Here is a 20,858-nt window from a genome sequence, read left to right as displayed (position 1 = left end):
GCTTATAAACAACAGAAATTTATTTCTCATAGTTCTGGAGGATGGAAGTCCAAAATCAAGATCCTGATAGATTCGGAGTCTAAGGAACACCTGCCTCCTGATTCATAGGCTGCCATCTCTTTGCTGTGTCCTTATGTGAGAGAAAGGGAGAGGGTCTCTCTGAGGTCTCTTTTATAAGGGCACTAATCCCACTCATGGGGGCTCTGGCCCCATGACATGATCACCTCCCAAAGGCTCTATCTCCTAATAGGGGATTTGGATTTTAACATTCTAAGTTTAGGGCAACACAAACTTTCAGACCACAGCAAGTGGGGAGAAAATAAAGCACTTCTCTGTATACGACTTCAGTTTTGGGCTTCCTAGAATTCCAGCAATTGAACATGTCAGAAGAGGTCTAAATGGAAGCAATTATTGTGTTATCTATTGCCCCATACAGGTTTTGAGAACTACAAGCCTTTCTACCCTCCACACCGACCCAGAAAAGGCCACCTATGTGACAGAGCATCCTTCTTTATAGGAAAGGTATAAGATGGTAAATGGAGATGCTATCTTATTTTTGTTCACACAGGGTTCAGCTGTCATTAGCAGCAGCCAAGGTCTTTTCGTGTGTAGCTATATTCCTTCTTGATGAGATAAAACTAAGAAATGTGCTCATTTGTAGGTTTGCTGTATAGAAAGAACAAGAGGCTCCCTTGTACCTTCTCTTCCTTATTTACAGGTAAGAGTCTATTTATTAGGAAGCTGCCAGGTTGATGAGTCAAGGAATTATCAAGCTCTGGCAGTTGGTTGCCTCCAGCCACATCCTTTCTTGAGACAAGCACAGATGAGCATTCAAACCAAGCTCAATATTGAATCACCGGCAGTGCTTGACTATTCTGCTGACATCAGGGAGAGCAGACATTTATATACACTGCTGCAGGGCAACGCATACGTGTGTGGAGTGTAAGACCATACAAAAATATTACAGGTTCTGTATTCAGAAACTGTACCAGGAGCTATCTAGCAACATAGCCTCAGGTACAAATTTACATGCAATAATTCACATTCTAACGAATAAATCCCAGGCAAACAGACTAATGCAAAAACATATTTCCTGCTGTCAAGAAAATTTCTGGCAAAATTAATCAACCATTCATCCATTCAGGCTCTTTGCATACCCTTTTGTCAAAGAGGGAATACTAAGAGATTTCTTTTCTCTTCCACGCACTCATTTCAATGAATTGAAGAATCCATCAAGCTTGAGTTGATTTATTGAACTGTCTCTTAGCTCAGCAGTACAACTACAGCAAATGAACTGGTAACTTCTCCTAAAACCAGCAGTGATTCGATTCAACAATATCTGATTTATTTAACTCTTCATAATTCCAGATTTAACTTATTTTTACATTTCTAAGCAGAACAAATTTTTTGATAAAACCCTGCATATCTGCATGCATCACTTAGTATTCTGCAAGCAGTGATTAAAACATACAGATCCTAAGACTTCTTAATTTAAGAGACTTTAACAGCACATTTAAATTAGGTAGTTTTCTAAACAAAGATTTAAGACCTACAGCTTTGTTTTAAATGTTTCAAAGTGTTTCTCCTAGTGGTTAACATTTAACATTAACATTAGATAACCAACCACTTTGGTTTAGAGCACTAAAAACACACAGACTACTTATTTTTGTATTTCGTTTAATCATTCTACCAGGTAAGGAGAATGACTGAGGGGATATTTAAGGCATAAACATTAGTGAGCAACTGAGCTGACTGTTTAAACATGGTTTTTTTTTTTTCACTAAATCACGTCCATTAAGCCCCACGGAGCCCATTTATCACATACCAACTTTGCATTTTTCTTTGTAAAGATGTACGACCTTTGCCTATTAGATTTCATTAACAGGGCACCATACAAGGCTCCTTTGCACATGGTGGGATAGAAATCTCAACATTCTCGCCTGAAGGATTTGTGGGAACAAGCTCGTCTTCAATCTTTGTCCCTGGGAGGCACTTTTAACACCTGCCAACCACAGCACTAGCATCAGAAAAACATTTAGAGATTTATCTTCGGGCTGGTAATTATAAGAGATAATTTGTTTGGAGTATGGATAAAGTTGGTCTAGCATAAACAAACTAGAGGCTCAAATTACATGACGAACATCATTAACTACTGATTTAACCACTGCAGGTCTGCAGGCCTGTGACACTCTCTCAAGATGGCAGTTCCTAAAAAGTCATGAGAGTTGAGGGTTGCATTTCAGGGCACCCTCAGCATCATCCTGGCTTTCATCCTTTTCCTTCATTTTCTGAGTATCCACCTCTGGGTAACCTCTGTTTAGAAGCCTGAACATTAAGCACTGTAGAATTGTTTGATACTTTCCATGTTTTAGAATTGAAGTTACTTTGCTTTAGGAAGATTTTTAGAGGGATGAAGTCAAAGGTAGCATGTGTCATGGAGCATATTAACCTTGCAAAGCCCTTTGATAGGCTTTGAAATACATTATTATCTCATCACAGCCTCACACTCATGCTGTGAAGTGGGCAGAGCTGGTGTTAGAATCCCATTTTACAAGAAAACTGACACAGGGAGGAGCTAAGAGATTAAGGACCTCAACCAAACTACATTATGCATGGATTCCTCCATAGATTCCACTATTCTTACCCCATTTTCCACAAAGAACACCAAACTGCAGAAATAAAATAGGGTACTAAGGAGAAAGAAAAAAAAATCTCATGAACAAATATATAGTAGATGTAAAAATAAGTGCTAGAGTACAGGGGTAGAACTCCTGGTTTGGATACCAGCTGTAGCCGATGCAGCACTGTCTTTAAGTAGTGATGTGGCTGGATATGAAGAGTGACAGCCTCAAGCTCTCAGTTTAGAGTCATGCCTATAAACACAGGAAGTACTCAATAAATGACACTATTAATAGTCTTTAAGCTGGGCGGTGGCTCATGCCTGTAATCCCAGCACTTTGGGAGGCCAAGACGGGTGGATCACGAGGTCAGTAGATTGAGACCATCCTGGCTAACATGGTGAAACCCTGTCTCTACTAAAAATACAAAAAATTATCTGGGTATGGGGACACATGCCTGTAATCCCAACTACTTGGGAGGCTGAGGCATGAGAATAGCCTGAACCCAGGAGACAGGTTGCAGTGAGCCAAGATTGCACCACTGCACTCCAGCCTGGGCAACAGAGTGAGACTCTGTCTCAAAAAAAAAAAAAAAAATAGTGTTTAATGGTATCATTAATGATGATAACAAAAAGAATGGGGTTGGCAAGCACCACTGAGCCTTTCCCAAATATAACTCTATATCATTTCTTACCAGAAATCCCTGGAACCAGGGATATATATTGTTACTGAGTTTTTTTTTTTTTTTAATTTGAGAAAGGGAAAATGGTGCTTATAATGTATATTAGGTGTCAACCCAAGTGGAGCCTAGGGCAGCTACCCTAAAGCACACAAATACATTATATGCATCAAAATGTATAAAGAGGGATAACGGCCATAAATATCATGTCAGAGTTTGCTGTCAAAGAGTTTCAAAAGCCCTAAAGTTTTCAGAACTCTTTAGATTTCAAAATTGTAGATAGGGGACTGTAGACCTGGACTAATTCTCAATAAAATGTTAACTATCAAATATCCAGTGCTTAATGAAAAAGAGCATGGATCATTTCTAATTATATGTGGAGGTTAATTTAAAATTAGGCATTGAAGGGTCATCTGGCTGAGCCCCAACATGAGTCAATTCAAAGAGAGCCAAAAAAATTCCATTAATATGAACTCTACTAATTCAAATGGTGGATTGTTCAAAATTTGCATTTGCTTTCTCAATGAAAAAACATCTAGTGATTCTCAAATACTGCAAGAGAAATGTTTTACTTAAGAATAAGAACCCTTTATATTTCAACATTTTTATAATTAAAACATAATTTTTAATATTTAATTAGAATTCCCTCTTAGCTAGTGATCAAGGTAGATAACCAAAATGCCTCTAGCTATCAGGCATCTGGTTGGCTGATTGGAGTTATATGTTTCTAAAAGTTAGAAAACTGATTTTTATTTTTAAAATAATCATGAATTCACAACTCACTACTGAGACAGTTTCTCCTACATGGTAATTTCTCCTACACTTACTTAAATTAGTAATGCTGGAACTCCATACCAAATGAACTCTTTCCTAGAGATAGGGCCACATTAAGATTTCAAAGCTGATTTCTTGTCAAGATTTAAGGGTGAACAAAACACTCACAAAAATTAAAAAATAATCTATGTGTAGAAACCTGAAAATTCCATTAGCATAATACATTTGCTAATCATATACAAATAAGCCTATAAATGCACTGTGGTGTAAGTAGTACTCATTTCCCCATCAGCTGAGTTTTCAATTTAAATATACTGACAGAATTAGTTCTCAAATATCTCGACAATCTGTTTTTCTTTATGTGATCCTTCTCCAATCAAATTACTGTAGTTGTGATCCCTCCTGAAGTTATCAAGGTATATTTGCCATAACCCAAAGACAAGTGTCATGGAATAGGCGGCAACCAACAGTATCAACAGACAGATTCATGAATTGGAATGCAGAGTCCAGAGAGCATATACAGGAATTTAATATGTTGTGGAGTCCTAATTGGGGAAAAGGAGTCAGGCTGATGGGACCAGGGGAAAGCAAAGAGATACAGCAAATAAGCTAGAAATCTGCCTTTTTTCACAGTCTGGAACAAATAACAAGCAGCAGCAGATATGTTTTAGGTCTGCTTTTCCTTATGGCCCAGGGCATATGGCCCTCCTGTGCAGGTAACTCACATAACTCACAAACTACTGCTTATCATCAAACGCCTCCGTTTATCAAACACCTTGGCTGACAGAAGAATGCAAGTTAGCTCCCTGCTACCTCGGCTTTATCAATCAGGCTGAGAACCATCCTATAAAATCTTCAGCAGGCCTTTGTTTCCTTACAGTCAGCTTCTTCCCAAATGCTGAATTGCTCATTGCCCCCTTGCAACACATTTTACTACATTCTCTAATAAATCTGCCTTTCTTTACCTACGACTGTCTTGGTAAATTTTTTTACTCCCATGCCACTGGCCCAGGTAGTTGTGGCTTACCTACAACATATATGGCAGGTTGACATTTCAAATTCAGTGGGAAATGGCTATTCTGACTAATAAATGTTAACGACGTAAGTGATACACATCTGAAGAATGCTAGAATTAAATTTCAGATGAATTGGAGATCTAAATGTAAAAATGTTAAATAATAACTATTTTATATTTTAGTCTTTTTTTTTTTTTTTTGAGAAGAAGTCTTGCTCTGTTGCCAAGCTGGAGTGCAGTGGCGCAATCTCTGCTCACTGCAACCTCTGCCTCCTGGGTTCAAGCTATTCTTCTGCCTCAGCCTCCCAAGTAGCTGGGACCACAGGCGCGTGCCACCACACCTAGCTAATTTTTGTATTTTTGGTAGAGACGGGGTTTCACCATGGCCAGGATGGTCTCGATCTCTTGACCTTGTGATCCACCTGCTTCAGCCTCCCAAGGTGCTGGGATTATAGGCGTGAGCCACTGTGCCTAGCAAATAATCACTATTTTAAGGGAATCAAGAGGATAACATAATCCTATACCTAGAAGAGCTTATTAAAAACACCAAAAGCTCAGAAACTGGAAAGAAGAGAGACACATATTTGACTGTATAAAATTAAAAAAATTTTAACCTGTATATTAACAAATCATAAACTCAAAAAATAAATGGACTAGGAAAATTAACTGCAGTACTTATGATAAACAAATAGTAATCATTAACATACATAACTTTAAAAAAATCAATTAGAAGGAAGGCAAGCTGGGCTTGGTGGCTTGGGTCTGCAATCTCAACACTTTGAGATGCTGAGAAGGGAGGATTGCTTGAACCCAGGACTTCAAGACCCAGCCTGGGCAACATAGTGAGACTTTGTCTCAACAAAAAAAATCAAGAAAATTAGCTACATATGGTGGCATGTGCCTGTGGTCCCAGCTACTTGGGAGGCTGAGGCAGGAGCATTACTGAGCCCAGGAGGTCAAGGCTATAGTGAGCCAAGATTGTGCCACAGCACTCCAGCCTGGGTGACAAAGTAAAACCTATCTCAAAAAAAAAAAAAAAAAAAAAAGAAAGAAAAGAAAAAGAACAAAACGTAAACAATTTAATCGAAAAATATGCAAAAGATGTAAACATGCAACTGAGAGAAGAAAAAAGCAAACAGTCAATGAATATATAAAAAAGGTTCAATCTCATGAGTAAATCAAGGAAAAGCCAATTAAACACAAACAAGATACCATTTTTACTATTATATGTCTAAGATTTTAAAGGGAGAAAAGAAGTCTAGAGCTGCTAAGGATACAGGAAAACCTCTCAAGTCGATAAGAGTGAGAGTCATATGGTTTGGCTGTGTCCCCACCCAAATCTCATCTTGAATTGTAGTTCCCATAATCCCTACGTGTCGTGGGAGGGATCTGGTGGGAGGTAATTGAATCATGAAGCTGGTTCTTGTGATAGTGAGTTCTTGTGATCCATGCTGTTCCTGTGATAGTGAGTTCTCATGAGATCTGATGGTTTTATAAGCGGCATCCACTTTGCTTGGCTCTTATTCTTCTCCTTCCTGCTGCCATGTGAAGAAGGATGTGTTTGCTTTCTTCTTCTGCCATGACTGTAAGTTCCTTGAGGCCCTCCCAACCGCATCAACTGTAAGTCAATTAAACCTTTTTCCTTTATAAATTACCTAGTCTTGGGCAGTTCTTTATAGCAGCATGAGAATGGACTAATACAGAGAGCTACAATGAAATTATGTAAAATAATGACACTATTAATATTAAAAATAAGCATAGCATAAGAATCAATAATTCTATAGTTTTGAGAAGTTAGCTTATGAATAAAATATTATGTAGAGATATACATGAGTATAATTAATGTAGCACTGTTCATGGTGGCAAAAACTGGAAATAGTCTGACTGTTCTTCTATGAGGAACAGTCTCATAGAGGGACAGTCCTGTCCCATCCAATCATAGCAAAGAATATCATGTTAACATTAAAAGACTGAGTTAAATACTGATCTTCATCAGATATACTGTTAATAGGGAAAAAATCCAGAAAAATGTGTATAGTATGATTCCATTGCTAACATTGATATAATTACATATTCCATAATTCTATATATTTATTTCCCTAAGTATGTATATATGTCTGTATGCAGTTGTGTAAACACAGAATTTGTTAACTTTAGTTACCATGGGGGAAGGTAGTTGAGGATGTAAGAGTACAGGACAGTTTACTAAATATTTCTTTATATATTTTGTATGATTTTTCTTAATAAAACAAGCATGCATTCTTTTTGCAATTTAAAAACAAAATAAAGGAAATGAAAGAATAATAAAACAAACCATGAATTTGTCTTTGTTTTATACTGTAAGGAATCTGGATAATATGCTCAAGTTTGTCTAAGTGCACTAATAAACACTAGTGGTTATGAGAGTTAACTGAGGCGCCTTCAGCAACTCATTTGTTAAACAGTCAGTTCCTTCTGAATGAAATGCAAGTCATTATCTACCCACACAAGGAAAAACTCTGCAGATGCATCTCCTATGTCAAGTTCAGAGGCTGTGTTATTATAATCGTTTATTCTGTTGGCAAATACTCTTGTAAGATTTAAACTAGGCAAACCAAACATTCCAAGGTCAAAGTGATATAGGGAGTTAAAGCACTAGATGAGTGATTAGAGAGAATTCCTTCCAGAAAAGTGAGTTCACACAGAAGCCTTCCACAGTGGGGCCAGGCATAGTGGCTTACGCCTGTAATCTCAGCACTTTGGGAGGCTGAGGCAGGTGGATCATGAGGTTGGGAGACCGAGACCATCCTGGTCAACACGCTAAAACCCCACCTCTACTAAAAATACAAAAATTAGCTGGGCGTGGTGGTGTGTGTCTGTAGTCTCAGCTACTCAGGAAGCTGAGGCAGGAGAATTGCTTGAACCCGGGAGCGGGAGATTGCAGTGAGCCGAGATCATGCCATTGCATTCTAGCCTGGGTGACAGAAATTCTGTCTCAAAAAAAAAAAGCCTTCCACAGTGGAGAGAGGCCTCACCGGTGATGGGCTGGACACAAGGGTCCCAAGAACTTGAGGGATTAAATAAGATACAGGATTTTTTTTTTACTCCAAGGGTGGGGCTATCTGCTTCTGACTCATATCTATGCCTCTCCACAGCTGCCTCCTATCATCCCCCTAATATACTCAGCCTTAAATCAAAGCAATCCACATACCCTTCCTACTCTAAACCTTGGGGGTGGGGTAGAATATGAACTTACTGAGACTGTTAATTTACAAAGGCTACCCTGCTATCACTTGCTGAGTTCCCACATGTTCCCCACACAATGGGTAATCTCTCTTTTCCCTTCCCTGTTCCACTCCTACCTCTGTTCTGAGCCCCTGTTTGTTTAATCGTCCTTGAGAAAGAAGCCTCGGCCCTCAAGCTGCCAGTAGCTGGCAGCTCTCACCAGGGCTGTGCCTCACCCAGCTGCGAGACGTCACACCGCACTGTATGGTGCCTTCGTTGCAGATACCAGACCAAAGAATGCTGAACACCATCCTGTGCCTCAACGAACATCTTTATTTGGCTTATTACAATTGGGACAGCTTCTCTGAGACAAGGTTCTCTAGGAGAAGGTTCAAGGTCAAGCCCTAGGCTTTCCTCACTCAGCCTTACTATTACCATACATTTATTGCTTTAACAAGCCCTGTAAAGTTACACTTTCCAGCAAGGAGGGGAGAAAACAGCAGTAGGTACCCATTGAAACCAGCTTTGCAAAAATTATAACAGAAAATTATGGCAGTGAAAGAGGTCTGATTTAACCAACCTCCGTCTTGCCTTTGGCCTTCAAACTGCCTTTAATATTAATAATAATTAATATTATTCCTGGGTTTGGGCCAAGCGAACTTTGGGGGACTTTCAGTTTATAGTTTAAACTGCCTTTGTAAAGCTAATGAAAGCTACCAGGCTAGGATGAGAGGAGTTTGAATTCTGCTGAGGTGTAGACATAAACAATTGCTAACCTTCATTCCAGAGGTCAAAGGATGTACAACCTCCCCAATCAATCCTGCAGATCACATCACTATTGCAGAATCTGAGATTGGTCTTTTGAGATCTTTTCAGGTTTTCTGCATGTCTGATGACTCCACCTAGACCTGCCAACCACTCCTGTGGCCCCACTCAGAAGTGACTCAGCATATTTGAGGCCCATGTCCCACATCCCTATGACTGCACCCCCAACCAATCAGTAGCAAGCACCTGTTGCCTAGTAACTCCCCCTTCCCACAAACTATCCTTGAAAAACCCTAGCTTCTGAATTTTGGGGAAGGCTAATTTGAGTAATAGTAAAACTCTGACCTCCCATTTAGCCAGCTCTACATGTGTAAGTAAAACTTTTTCTCTACTGCAGTTCCCCTGCTTTGATAAATTGGCTCTATCTGAGCAGAGGACAAGAAGAACCCACTGGGAAGTTACACCGTTGCTTCTGTCTGCCCAAGACCTTTTCTCTCTTGTTAACTAACCCTTCTCTCTGATGACAAGGATGGGCATGTGGTCCAAGCTGCACTAACCATAGTATTTCAGTCTCACTTCTGACAGGTAAAGGGAAGAAGCCTGTGTCCCTACAGGCACCAGTGTCCTGAGCTTGAAGAGAGAAGCCCTTTTCTCTGATAATGAGACTTTCCTACGTGCATCTAGAGCTGGTGACAGTCCCTGTGCCCAGAAGGAGAAAACAAAGCCAACCCAGAGGGCAGCAGGATGTGATATTGTGAAGTATGTGTGGTCTTTTTCCATTTTCTGGCAAAAGCTTCTAAAACTCATGTGCTCTCCAGAGAAATAAGACTGTTTTATCTCTCTGGAGATAAGATGACTGATGACTCTTGGCTGGGGGGCCCTAAATAGCTGCAGGATGGGGACCGGTCACTGGAAAGATCAGAGCATCATTAGAGGGCTGGGACTTTCAGCCTCACCCCCCAACCTCAGGAGAAGGCAGGCAGGCTGAAGCTTGAATTAATCACCAATGGCCAATGACGTAATCAGTCTATGTAATGAAGCCTCCATAAAAACCCCAAAAAGCAGGATTTGGGGAGCTTCTGGATAGCTGAACACATAGAGGCCCCTGGTGATGTTGCATGGGTGGAGGGTCATAGGAGCTCACACCGCTTCTCACATGCCTTGCCCTGTGCATCTCTTCCATGTGTCTGTTCCTCTATATCCTTTGTAGCATCCTTTATCATAAATGGGTGAATGTAAGTGTTTCAGTTCTATGAGCCATTATAGCAAATTAATTGAACCCAAGGAAGCGGTCATGGGAACCCCAATGTATGGGCAATGGGACAGAAGTTCCAGAAGCCCAGTCTCTTGACTGGCATCTGAAGTAGGAGGTGGTCTTGTGCTACTGAGCCCTTAATCTGAGAGATCTGCTGCTAATTCAGGCTAGATGAATAAGGTTGTGTGACTCCCAGCTGGTGTCTGCTGGAGAAGGGTTTGATTGGTATGCAGAGAAATACCTCCATGCATCTGGTGTGTCAGAGGTGCTGTGGTATTTAAGAGGTGGAAGAGAGTTCATGGTTTTGTAATATTAGCTAGTGAAATCTTCCTCATTAAAAGAAAATTCTTTTAACTAGAATCAGTGGGTTTTATGTCTTTAAAACCAGAGTTTTAACTTTAACTTTCACGTTTAACTACTGCAACAGTTACTGTTTATTGAGTCTTCAATGTGCCAGAAATTGTACTATATTCTTTAAACATATGGTCTCATTTTGAATTTATCTTCCACGAAAATCCTATTCTTTCCTTAATTTTTATAAGTGAGGAGACCAAGGCTCAATTTGCCTAAGGTCACACGAGGTCAGAGTAAGAGCCTCAGTTCAAACTTGGTTCTGGTGGACCCCAAAGCCTCCGCCCACTACTTATATAACTGAGTAATTTCCTATATGTGCTAAAACAACTTTCAGGGAAGAAAATCAACTAGTCTCCTTAAGAAATGAATACTTGAAGAAGTTACTTGTGGGCCAGGCATGGTGGTTTATGCCTGTAATCTCAGCACTTTGGGAGGCTGAGGCGGGCAGATCACCTGAGGTCAGGAGTTCGAGATAAGCCTGGTCAACATGACGAAACCCCCATCTCTACTAAAAATACAAAAAATTAGCCTGGTATGGTGGTGGGCACCTGTAATCCCAGCTACTTGGGAGACTGAGGCAGGAGAATCACGTGAACCCAGGAGGTGGAGGTTGCAGTGAGCTGAGATTGTGCCATTGCACTCCAGCCTGGGTGATAGAGCAAGACTTGGTCTCAAAAAAAAAAAAAAAGTTCTTTAAGCAGTACTGCTTAAGAATGATGACAAATCCCCCTGGGGCAGTTCTTCTGAGTACAACTCTGTCTTTCTTAGCACTCACTCTTCCTCCAAGTTCTCCACTTCTCTTAGACGAGAAATTCTGGTCAAAGGCCCAACATTTTCTGTCACCAAGAAGGCTTTCTTTCCCTAACAGTAAGAATTAATCCGATATTTGAGGCAGTACATAAACAAGCTTTGGGGAGAAAAGACAGTTCAAATGCAAAATTCTTTTTCTCTCTTTTCAACCAAATTTTGAGGTCCTATCATGTTTGCAAGTCAAGCCAGGTTCTTAAAATACAAAGCTGAAGACAAGATTCCCTGCCTGCTAAGACCTTCAGGTTGCCCGGAAGAGACGGGCTGGGAAGACAACCAGGCCAGCTAATGGGATGCAGTTATGGCCAGACGAGGGGCACCAAATTCTGCCTGTACATCTTTAGAGACAATGTGGATTAGCAACTGTTATAGCTGAGGGTGGAGGAAAGATTGGGGAGTGACTTAGTGGGTTTTGGGGGTAATTTTTTTTTTTGAGACATTTTCCCTCTTGTTGCCCAGGCTGGAGTGCAATGGCATGATCTCAGCTTACTTCAAACTTTGCCTCCCGGTTTCAAGCAATTCTCCTGCCTCAGATTCCCAAGTAGCTGGGATTACAGGCATGTGCCACCATGCCAGGCTAATTTTATACTTTTAGTAGAGATGGGGTACCTCCATGTTGGCCGGGCTGGTCTCAAACTCCTGACCTCAGGTGATCCACCTGCCTCAGCCTCACAATGTGCTGGGATTACAGGCATGAGCCACCATACCTGGCCATAATGATTTAAAATTAGATTTTGGAGATGGTGGCACGAGTTTGTAAATACGCTAAAAACCACTGGACTGTATAATTTTCAAAGGTGAACTTTATGGCACATAAATGGTATCTCCATAAAACTTTCAGAAGCAATCTGACTTGGAGCATCAGTGGAGGCTTCTTAAATCTGGATGACTGAACTGCATTAGCGGAGGTGAGTGGGTCTAGCTTGTTGAAGAAGTGGGGAAAGGCATTTCAGGCAGATGGAACAGCATGCAACAAGGCACAGACATGGGAAAGAACTACAGAATGAAACGCCATACATTGTAGGAGCTGCCCAGGGTTCAGTACGATGGATGCAAGGGGTGTGTGCTGAGTGGAGGGAGGTAAACCTAGAATTAGTGCAAATGAGAGGGAGCAGGGACCCCTCTTAAGGGCTTTCCACTCACTCCCCACCTCCATAAGCAAGGAAATAAAGGAAAATCTCGAGTTCCTTCAAGGGACATTCTAGGCACCCAGGTAGCCCTGAGAAGTAAATGAGCAACCTAATAAGTAAAGATAATAATGGCTCAAAACAATAGCCAAAGAAGTTATGATCACAAGATGTTTGGTTCCATACAAAAACTAAAGATAACACTGTAACATATGCCACTGAGTTGTTTTTCAGAAATCTGGACTCCCACCAACTGGGAAAATGCCGTCAGCTGGCACAGAGTCCTCAGATAAGGGGGAAACTAAGGACTGAACTCTGACTGCAGTTCTTCATTCTAAATTTCTTCTTGGGGGTTCTGGAGACAGTCAGTCCCAAAGCCCAGACATTAACATTCCTTTTTTCTGACCACAAGATTTTACACAAAGCCCTGCTTCCTTCATCAACTGTAAATCAGAGAATCTCTATGACCTGTATACCCCTCACTTTAAGGTATTCTATTTTTTTCAGCCAAACCAATGTATAACCTCCATGTATTGATTTGTACTTTTGCCTGTAACTTCTGATTTTCTAAAATTTACTCCTTCCTTTAAAAACTCTTGTGTGTGACAATCCTAAGCAAAAAGAACAAAGCTGTAGGCCTTGCACTAACTGACTTCCAACTATACTACAAGGCTACAGTAATCAAAACAGCATGATACTCATACCATAACAGAGATATTGACCAATGGAACAGAACAGAGGCCTCAGAGGAAACACCACACATCTACAACTATCTGATCTTTGACAAACCAGACAAAAACAAGCAACGGGGAAAGGATTCCCTGTTTAATAAATGGTGTTGGGAAAACTGGCTAGCCATGTGCAGAAAGCAGAAACTGGACCCCCTCCTGACAGCTTACACTAAAATTAACTCCAGATGGATTAAAGACTTAAACATAAGACCTAACACCATAAAAACCCTAGAAGAAAATCTAGGCAAAACCATTCAGGACATAGCCATAGGCAAGGACTTCATGACTAAGACACCAAAAGCATTGGCAACAGAAGCCAAAATAGACAAATGGGATCTAATTAAACTCCAGAGCTTCTGTACAGCAAAAGAAACAATCATTTGAGTGAACTGGCAACCAACAGAATGGGAAAAAATTTTTGCAATCTACCCATCTGACAAAGGGCTAATATCCAGAATCTACAAAGAACTAAAACAGATTTACAAGGAAAAAAAATAAAAAAATGAACATAAAACCCTTGTGTGTAAGTTGTCAGAGAGGTGAGGCCTTAAGTGTGAGCTTCCCATTTCTCCTTGCTTGGCATCCTGCAAATAAATGCCCTCCTTTCCCTCGCTAACAAACCTCAATGCGGATATTTGGCTTTACTGCACCAGGTGAAAGGACCCCAGTTTCATTTGTAATAGAAGGATCAGAAGTCAATACAGGGACTTTTTTTTTTGTTTTGCCATGCAGGGAAATACAACTTAACTGCAAAACTATGGACAGTCACTGAAGAATTTTTAAGAAAATAACAGGACATGACAGATTTGCATTTCAGTGTGAAAGGGCAGACTGGAAATGATTTGGATTCAAGGTCAGAATAGCTTTCTTATCTTGAACTAGTAAGAAATAATACATATTATTTCCGTAAAATAATAAGAAAAATATACATTGGGTTCTGCTCCCAGTTCCTGACAGAACTCCTAAAACGCATTGCCATTTCCTAAGTGATAGGGGTGTCGGAAGCATCTTTTGCCTTAGTATTTGTTCTGATGCTGGTTCCTGACACAGCATTCCTAAATCCCTTAGAATTTTCTGGGCAATAGGAGTGTCTTTTTGTTCTAATGAGATGACTCTTGGTGGGATTGTGGGTGGGCTTCCATGTTGATGAACGCATTCAGGTGTCACAAAGGTGGTGCATTCCGACACTGAAGAGACAGAACCCGCTGTGCTCAGAACCCTTCCCTACCCTGTCCAATGTACCTCTTCATCTGTATTCTTTGTCATATCTTCTATTATATATTAATAATAAGCCAATAAGTGTAAATGTTTCCCTGAGTTCTGTGAGCTGTTATAGCAAATTATTGAACCAGAGAAGAGGGTCATGGGAATCTTGATGTACAGTCAGTTTATCAGAAGCACAGGTGACAAGCTAGACTTGTGATTGGCATGGAAGTTGAGGCAATCTTGTGAGACCAAGCCAATGAGGTTTGCACTCATTCCAGATAAACAGTGTCTGAATTTAATTGAACTATAGAATACCCAATTGTTGCAAAGAATTGCTTGGTGTGGGGGAAAATACCCCACACATTTGGTGGCCAGAAGTACAGAGAAGAGGAGAAAATTAGTTTTCTTATGCACAGTCAGTATCTCCCTATCAGGGCCCCAGCTTGCAGGGCTTGAAATCCAGGTCATGATCTCAGCCACGATGCATTCACAAAGTCAGTTTCTGTGGTGGGTGCTATGGACTGAAGGAAGGAGTCCCTAATTTGCATGAAAGAGTCTGTAGGCTAGTCTTGATTGCGATGCTCTGGTAAGACAAAAGGAGGTAATGAATTGAGGCAGTCGCAGTGGGAGCAGAGAGAAGGTGACATGCTCACATTTGCCTTTTTGAGTTTGAGGTGCTTGTAAGAAAATCAAGAGAGCTGTATGCTTCTCCTTGAAAGGTGTCCTTATGTGTCTAGAAATCAATTAAAGGCCAGGTTTAAAAATATAATTTGGAAGTTGCTAATGCAAACCCAAAGGTTCATTTGTGGGAATGTGGACTGGGATCGAGCTTTGCAGCAAAAGGCATGGGGGTTCACTGTTACTTATTGAACCAGACTAGGAGACAGTATAAAGATTAAGGAAAGAAATGATTAATGTTCAACAGAAGGTTCCTGCTGTATCAATTTGCCAAGCTTTTTGACTCCACATATTAGCCCACCTAAATCTAGATCCGTAACATACGCATAATGCACAAAAAGTTGAACTTCCTTTTTGCCTCACAAATAGCCTCATCTCATGCACTCTGCTAAGCAGTCTGGATATAAACAGCTGTTCTTTGCAAGAATGCTAGACGTTCTTCACTGACAGATGGCAGCAGTTCCCTAGGGGACACACACACATATATACACACACACACACATACACACGGGGGGGCGGGGGAGAGAAACCTTAGTAGGGTCAATAACACTGATATTCATCAATAAAGTTACTGAAATTTAGAGTCAGTGAAAGGCCTGGAATTAAAAGTGTACTTAAGTTAGTGCATCCTCTGGGTTTAATGCCAGCACAGATATGATTAGTTTGCATACTTGCTATGAACAAAAACACTTTGCACTTCATATTTCACTTTTAAAGAGTCAAAGATAATTTACAGCAATTAAATCATTAAATGGTTGCTCTACACACCTCAGATTCCCTTCTGCCCTTGTCATAGGAAATAGAACACCTTTCAATTTGTATCTTCTTGGGAAATGTATCAAGCAAATCCATACTGAAATATGGCAAATAGCTTAGTTTGGTTTGTTGAAATCAATATATTTGGAAAAAAAAATCTTTCACCAAAAATACTACCAGAAATTCTTACTGATCTCTCCAACCTCCAGCCAAAATGAATAACTAAATAAATTTGGTTAGACAGTTATTGTGATAGGAAAAAAATGATAGAGATATTTAGATTATATTCTTTGCCAAACTCTAAGTCTGAAAACCAGTGGTGGTTTTGAAAGCAGAAGATTTTGTTCCTACTAAACTTCAGTGTGGAGAACTATCAAATTTGGATCTCAGGAAAAGCCATGACAGCATTTAGGAGCATCCACTGAAGTTTCTTCTCCCAAAGAGAGATAAATGAGTTAGGCTCTTCATAACATCATATAATTTTAAAATTAAAATGAAAGAAAAACCAAATGTTAGAATTTAGAAGCTATCTAGTTCAATGACTCACTCAATTCTTACATGACTTACACCTCACTCCTCCAGGTGGTTATAAAGCCTAGGATTGAACACTTCTATAGATGGGAAACTCATGACCACATGAGTTCATTTCATCTTTGGATAGGAATTAGAAAGTCGTTTTCCTTACATGGAGGTAAAATTTTCTCCTTGTAGTTTTTTCTATAAGCTTTGAGTCTCCTGAATAGAAGGTTGATAATAACAATAAACATTTCAGCACTTATAATGTGGCAGGCAACACTCTGGGCATATCACATGGATTAATTTATTTATTCTTCAAAATAATCATTTTGGATGGGTTAATAATGGTTTTAATATCATTCCCCAACCAACGGGTATGGAAGACTGGGGTGCAGAGAAGTTAAGCAAGACCACATGCTTTAAAAAGATTTGATCTGGCAGTTGATTAGGCACACTGACTCTAGAGCCCAAGTTCTACAATTGAATAACCCAAAGATAGGGTAGCCCAACCTTTGAGAGTGTTTGAAAACAGACTCACTGGGTTCCCTTTTGATAATCCTAATAGAAAAAGACAACTATTGCTTTTAACGTTATCCATTAATGAGACATTCAAACTATGTATTAACTCTAAAGAAAGTATTACTTTCTGTTTTTGTTTTGAGACAGGGTCTTGCTCTGTCATAGGCTGGAATGCAGTGGTGCAATCACAAGTCACTAGAACCTCGACCTCCTGGGCTCAATGGATTCTCCTGCCTAGGCCTCTTGAGTAGCTAGGACCACAGGCAAGAGCCACCATGCCCGGCTAATTTTTGTGTTTTTTGTAGAGATGGAGTCTCATTATGTTGCCCAGGCGGGTCTCAAACTTCTAGATTCAAGTAAGCCCTGCCTCAACTTCCCAAAATACCAGGATTACAAGTGTGAGCCACTGTGCCCAGCCAAATATATGTTTTTAAGCACATTTATTACTAAAGGATACAATTTATATGAAACTTACAATATGACATTAGAACTGAGAGCCATTTGCTTATGTAAGCCTGCATTTTCTACTGCAACAAAATTTTTAAAAAGCTCTTGTTCACTGTCATGAGTAACAAGGCATCTTGTGAAACAGAAGACCTGATGGGTCTCCATTCTGGATGAACATTACAACATCTGAGGGCACATTTTGAAAAATGACCCCCAGGCCTGCCAGTGCTCACCTCTCCCCCGAGACTCTGGTCGAGATAATCAGGAATAGGGCCACGCTTCAGCAGTTTTTAAAAGCTGCCTCAGTGATTTCACTGTACAGCTAGGTTTGAGAACCATGGATCTAATGATCAGACATGGTTCAGACTGCTTTTTACAGCAGTTCAGACTGCCACATGGCTAGTAGGAGGCAAAAGGTGAGACTAAGACTGGAACCTGGGTTTTATGACTCAATAATCTGGAATTTTTTCCAACACATTTTATTGTCAGCATCTCTTCTTTACACCTAGTTCCTTAAAAATACAAATATAGCCCTTTGTAGTGAGAAGGATGCACATGCGAGAAAAGCTACTTTTAAGGCTGCTTCAGGTTTGAACTACTCAGAACCTGTTAATTTGCGGGGAGTGTAGTGGGGGTGGGGAAACAGAGTAATAGGCCTATCTGATATGTTAGTACTGCCCCTCCTCGGTTTTACCATCTGACACATAAATTAATAAGTCTTAGGGAACCCCAACTTCACTAATTCAGAAACATTCTATCATGTCTTATGTGCTAATGAATCGTCTATCCATGAACTTTCTTTTTTATATGGGCACACATGAATATCATTTTCTAAGGAGTACCTTCGGGTGGTTCTTACCTTAATTCAACTTCTTGCCGAATTTTACAGGCCAAACACTTCCTGTCTTTCTTTTGAATGCTCACAGAGCTATGGTGGCAGTTTGCACAGTTGCTTTTCAGTTAAGTAGGACTTTTCCTAAGTCCATCACCTTAGTTCTTAAAATTCCATTAAAAATTTACATAGCTCCTTATCATTCTTTTCCATCTCATTACTAATTTATCATTTTAATTCATTTGATGATTAAACAGGTATGTATTAGAGGCCTTCGGTATTCCCCAACCCTGGTTTATTTTTCTTCAAGGCACTTTTTCAAAACATGAAATCATATTGTGTATTTGTTTATGTGTTTGCTATTCATCTTCTCTGCCCCCAACACGACAACAGGGACTTTATTATGTTCACAGCATATCCTTGATACCTAAAGCATTGGCTCATTCACAGTAAATGGATATGTACTGAATGAAGAAATTTAAAAAATGAGTAAACAAATGAAAAAAGATAAACGAATGGAGAGAGAGAATAAGGGAGGGAGGAATGGATGGCTGGATGGGTGGTTAAGTAAACACATGTGCCATTCTGGGGATATGAAAAAATTACTCAGCTTCCTGCCTTGAATGCTTTATGGCTAAGCATTCAAGAAGCTACACAGTCTAGTGGGGGTGTGGACAAAGAATACTGGGAGGAGAGGGCAGGAATCTAGAAGCCTGCCTTGAGGAGTGAGGGAAGCCATTCAAGGGCCAAGAAGGGGTTGTATTAAAGTGCAGATTCTGATTCAGGCACCTTGGGGAGAATCTGGATTTCTCACAAGCTTCTAGGTAATGCTCAATCTGCTGCTGATAGTACTTTGTTTCTGTTTTAGTTTTGAGAGAGGGTCTCACTTTGTCACCCCAGGCTGGAGTACAGTGATACAATCTTGGCTCACCGCAGCCTCGACTTCCAAGGTTTAAGCGAACCTCTTGCTTCAGCCCCCCAGGTAGCTGAGACCACAGGCACATGCCATCACGTCCGGCTAATTTTTGTGTTTTTAGTAGAGGCAAGGTTTTGCCATGTTGTCCATTCTGGTCTCGTACTTGTGAGCTTAAGTGATCCACCTGCCTCGGCCTCCCAAAGTGCTGGACCTACAGGCGTGAGCCACTGCACCTGGCCAGGGGATCGCACTTTGAAGAGCAAAACTTTCAAATAATTTCCTGGTGGTCCTTCCCTTTCACCCCCTACCAACCACCAGCTTTGGCTATTAAGAAAGTGAAAATAGATGAAAAGTATTTAAAATGAACAAACCTCAGCTCCACAGAGCCTTTTTGATGAATATCTGAAAATCCCCTAAGTAATGAGAGGTCATGTAAGTGCATATGTCAAAAGGAACTGCTTTTTTAAGATATGAAATTATTCTTGATTTAATATATTCTACATATATCGGTGACTTACTCGAACGTCTCTTCTAATCTGCGTGAAAACCTCTATGTGTATCCTGGATCACTCACGGCACGAAGGAACTGTGAGGCTGGCCTAAACCAGGCCCTGTCAGCTCTCCTCTTTGAATTGCTAAGCCCCTGGGAGCTGCCTGTATGGCTCACCAGCCAGACGGCGCTGCTTCCTCATTCTTCCCAGGCTTGTGGGGTTGTTGCAACTAGAAGCCCATACTGGCTTTCCATCCTAACATTTCAATGTTTCCTTCATCGGAACAGCTGCATTCTTTTTGCCAACACATGCCTTTTTCAAAATCTCATTAACCATCTAACATTTTCAGCCAGACTGTGTCCTGAAGGCACTGTGGCCTCCCAGGAGGATTCCCTGAGCCTGGAAAAGGTACTAGGATGACGAAAAGGCTGGCTATTAAAAAGTGGGAAACAGAGGACCTGCTTCCAATCTGTAAACATTTGTCATGGAAGCAAAATGGATGCTTCACCCCAAGTATGAGAAAGCCTCCACCACCACGGGCAGGGGGGGGTGCCTTGATGCTTGATCATGTTCCCCCCCAACCCTGCCCATGCCCTGGACCCCATGATACTTAAACTGCAGTATTTGCAGCATTCTGGGGGGCTGGAATAGCCAGTGCAAGCAAAGTGTTTAATCAGTATTAATCTCCCAGAATGTCACTGTTACTGCCTATCAATCTGCATAAATTCTACCGCACAACTTTAGGAAGAAATGCTATTCAGAGCAAATGATGCATCAAATTCAAACAGGCCATCAAGACTGCTAATGGATTTTAATAGCAGCTATTACAGCATAATAGTATTTTCCCAACAGCTGTTTGTTGATACAATTCTGCGTTTACAGGACCTTTATGTCCAATCCCAGGAGATGGCTCACCATTCATTTATAATCATTTGGTTCCACCTATAAACAAATGCTACTTTATTTGCATTTGGAGATTGTGAATGGTCTGTAGATTTGACCCACTCCCACCTCATTCAATGAAACCAGCAATGAATATTACAAGCTAGATTAATTAGTTAATATTTAGATGTACTAACTACTGCCAGAATAAATACTGTCAACTGGCAAACTCAAAGAGAAGCTTTTATTGATTGCTTGGCTACATTCTGAGTCATGCTAGTTTTGA

General features: G+C 40.5%; 1 protein-coding gene across 20 annotated transcripts in view; it reads right to left on the bottom strand.

Annotated features, from left to right (window-relative positions):
• PRUNE2 (prune homolog 2 with BCH domain) overlaps positions 1–20,858 on the bottom strand; it is a 296,117-nt gene that overhangs the window by 124,282 nt on the left and 150,977 nt on the right. The gene's annotated exons all lie outside the window — the stretch shown is intronic.

The sequence above is a fragment of the Callithrix jacchus genome, chromosome 1 (genome assembly GCF_049354715.1).
Source record: "Callithrix jacchus isolate 240 chromosome 1, calJac240_pri, whole genome shotgun sequence".
NCBI classification, from domain to species: Eukaryota; Metazoa; Chordata; class Mammalia; order Primates; family Cebidae; genus Callithrix; species Callithrix jacchus.
Note: the sequence above shows the minus strand (reverse complement) of the source record. Positions and strands in the feature narration are given on the sequence as shown.